A 4228-nucleotide genomic window follows, 5' to 3' on the forward strand; every position below is an offset into this window, starting at 1 on the left:
AAAAAAAAAGCACATTTTGTTAAAAAAGAGAAAAGTTGGGAGGTTGTATCAAAGCATAGCTCAGTAGCTTAGTACATATAAGATACATAAATGTAGTTTCATTTGTCGAAGTACAAGGTTTTATTTTTTCAATTTTGCACCCTGTTTTGTCCCACTTCTCAAGAATGACTGTAGAACAGCGCCATAATAAGCAGACTCGATAATACTTTTACTTAAACTTTCTGAATCTTGAACGTTTATGGAATGGGGTTTGAAAATGGGATTTGATATGGTTCATTATTAAAAGAACACAATTGAGATTGTAAATATATAAATATTTAACAAAGATTCTACTGATATTTTGATTACACACTAGTAATTTAAGAATAGACCCTTTTAGGGCCGACGTCACAGTTACCTCACCGCGCTAGCTGGAGGCAAAACAAAGGGGAAACTGGAGACGGCCATTTCAAACCAGCGCAGATTCAGCTACATAAGGTGCTTAAAATATATGGCAAGCCGTTTTAGCATTAAATACTACTTGCTGTACTAGTCATAATTTAGTTTTGACTAGTCAAAATTCCAATGCACTGGAGGACAAAGTGGCCGGCCTTGCCGCAGTACAGGCATAGTCCCTGAGCTAAACGCTCCTGTCTCTGCTGCGGCGTAAGCCGGAGACGACCCAGTTGCATGGGCTCCACATCGGAAGCCGGTGAACTCGCCGCATCGACTGACGCGGCCTCCAGGTGGCGCCACGGAGTGGTGGATTGACGGCGTTGCCGGCGGCGGTTGAGGCGACCCTCCACGCGGAGCGCGAGATTAATCAAATTGTCCAGCTCTCGAGGAAGGTCCACCGCCGCTAATTCGTCAGCGATACCCTCATCCAGTCCCTCGAGAAATCGCGCGCGTAGCGCGCCCTCATTCCAGCCGCAAGCCGCAGCTAGAGTCTGAAACTGAATGGCATAGTCGGTGACTGAGCATCTCCTCTGCGACAACCGAGACAGCTGAGCCGCCGCCTCATCTCCCTGGGCAGACCGGTCGAACAGCTTCGCCATCTCCTGGCTAAAATCCACAAAAGTAGCACAGCAGGAAGCCCGCGATCTCCATACGGCGATTCCCCATTCGCGGGCGCGACCCGAGAGAAGAGTGAGTACGTATGCCACCTTAGCCTCCTCTGTGGCGTAACGACGAGGCTGCAGTGAGAACACCAGCGAGCACTGGGAGAGAAAGGCTTGACAGGCTTTCGGATCGCCATCATACACCGGAGGATTGTTGGCATGAGGCTCGGGGTCCAACGGAATACCAGCGCGGAAGGCGGGACCCCGGTTAGCCGCCTCCCGCTGAAGATCATCGACGCGCGTGAGGAGCTCAGCGACTCAACTTTTAAATGATAAAACGGCTTGCGATAGTCTGTGTGCTTGTGCAGTAGCCTACTAGTAACATAGAAATAATTTTTAAGCACTTGCTGTTGAACGTCCACTAGATGACAGTGTCGTACAGAAACCCCGTTTGCGAGCTGTAGTGTTCCAGTGTTCCAGTAGAGGGCGCTCTCACACACTGTGGAATTTTCCATGTCTGCCTGTTTGTGCCAAACGCATGATACAGCACATTCTAGCGCTCAAACAACTCGACACACGCATGTAAGATCATTCAAAGATATAAAATATATTCTTTATGATTACAAAAATCAAAACAGCTCAAATACACCCAGTGTATTATAACACGCAGTATTCAACACTCAGATAAAGCTTAAGAGCAGCTGTAAATGCATGACACCTGTACATGTAAATTCATTTGTTATTTACATAGAAGTTAAAAAGTAAGAATTTTATAGAGAGGAAGAAACCAAAGTAGCGCTGAAAGATATAACTTACATTATTGATGAGTATACCCTGCTGAAACCATCTTTAAGTAGGTTAAGCTGCTTTCCTGGTTTTATGTGGTTCAAACTGGTCTCCCAGTTGGGCCCAGCTGGTGTTCATGTGGTTTAGCTGGTTAGCAAGCTGATCTCCCAGCTTTACCATTTGAAAAGTGGCTAAAACCCATCTAAAGCAGCCAACAGACCAGCCTAACTAGGCATGGAGATCATTCAAAGCATCTAATGCTGATACTTTAGAAAATGTGCAACACAAAATTCTGACACAAAACAAAATCTTGAAGGTCACTGGCTTGATTTGTTGCATGAATCTTCTTATTATTTTTTTAAGGTTGAAAAACTTTGCGATCTATTTGGGGACATTTCATAGACTTCTACTGGTTTTATTTACAGCTCTAAATACCACAGCCGAACCCTAACCCACACCCTAAAAGAACATTTTCTGCATTTAAAATAAATAAATATCCTTATTTTTTTATTTCTTAACAAATGAGTATGTCCCCGGAAGGTGAGGTTGTGTCAGATTTAGGGCATTTCTGGATACAAATTTTTAGGTACACACATACACAATTAATAGTGCTTCTCAAAATGCAGGTCTGACCGTGTAGGTAGGTCATATACACTTACAAAAATATTTTATTAAAAATAGATGTCAGCACTCTGTACAGTGTTAAAGGGCAGGGATGGTATATTAACATCAATCTAATAGAGATTCACTGAAAACATAAGCTCTTTAAATATTAAACCAAATCCATTTTCTGCCCAGACTACACAGAATAGTACATCATTGAAACATAAACTTGATTGGCTGTAAGTGAAGATAAAGTCATGATGACTAGCACAGACTGAGAAACAGAAGACAAACAACACACCGGCATCTTAACAGCTGAAATATGAGGACTTCAGTTAATGCCACCTGTCTAATTTTGCGTATCTGCACTCTAATTACTCACAAAAGCCTCCTTTCTTTCATAATTCTCTTCTACTGTTATAAGCAAAGACAAATCGCTGAGATTTAAAATAATATACAATATTACATCAAAAGCAACATTTGTGACATTCACCTAAGTAACATGTTCACAGTTCATCATGTTACACCATTTTCCTTTGTTTATGCAAAAGTCATGTACTGTTCCTCATCTTATATGAATTGGAGCACAAATAAACAAAGCATTAAAGCTCAAGAGTAATTTCTCTGCCTCTAGCTTCCAAAAACGGATTTGCAAAGATAATAAACATGTTCAAACAGGTTTCCAGAGCACTCCCCCATCTTTCATTGGTTAAACAAACATAGCTCCGCCTCAAAATCACTCCATTGGTTGAGCCAATGTTGCTATGTTGGGATGCTCAAACAGAGCAGTCAACCTTCAAATGACTTGTTTATAGCTTGTCTCTGCATATTGAGATAGTATAGTAAAACATTTTAACAAAATATTAATGTTGAAAACTTCATTTTACAGCCAATTAACGGAGGTGTGCTTATTCCAAAGATTGAATAAAAGAGTACTAAATGAATACATCTGTAATAATAATAAAGGGAGTTAGGAGTAGTCTTAAAGGGACAGTTCACCCAAAAATGAACATTCTCATCATTACCTCACCCTCATGTAATTCCAAAACTATATGACTTTCTTCTGCAGAAAACAAAAGAAGATATTTTGAAGAACTGGTTTTGTCTACACAATGTAAGACAGTGAGGTCCAAAACAACACTGCCCTCCACTGTCTGGTCAAAAAAACAATGAGACACTTTTTACAATATTTTGTGTACCACAGAAGAAAGAAATGCATACAGCATACAAAGTGTACATTTTTGGGTAAACTATCCCTTACATCAACATTATGTAATTGTCAGCATTATGTCATGTTTCTTGTTGAAGTTTTAGGTCACTGTTACATTGTTACAAACAGTTCAATCTAATGCACATAATTTGACCTACATAAAAAAATCAGTGGAATATGTTGTGTTTTAACAATTAGGCGTTTCAACACTGCACACATAAACAGCATTTACTGAAGTTGTGACTCGATATTAAAAATATAGTGATTTCTGGGGTACTACATTTAAGTATTTTCTTCATTAGCCACAAATTATTAAATTCATATTGAAATGTACAAACTAGACTGAAATATAATATACATGAGGAAAAGGACCCAATTTACGTCCAAAACATAACGTGTAGCTATAAATGGTTTAATTTGCCTGGATTCAGTCAGATTTACTGAATAGAAAGTGTATTTTCCCCATATTTAATGCTAAATTATGTGCATATAAAAAATTAGCTTAGTGCTAAAAATGCAAAACATGCTGCTTATGTGTGCAGTGTGTAGCCAGTTACCATGGTTGCTTATTCCATTTATTGTGCTTGTTCTG

This window comes from Sinocyclocheilus rhinocerous, unplaced genomic scaffold (assembly GCF_001515625.1).
Source record: "Sinocyclocheilus rhinocerous isolate Xijiao unplaced genomic scaffold, SAMN03320098_v1.1 scaffold1112, whole genome shotgun sequence".
Taxonomy (NCBI): domain Eukaryota; kingdom Metazoa; phylum Chordata; class Actinopteri; order Cypriniformes; family Cyprinidae; genus Sinocyclocheilus; species Sinocyclocheilus rhinocerous.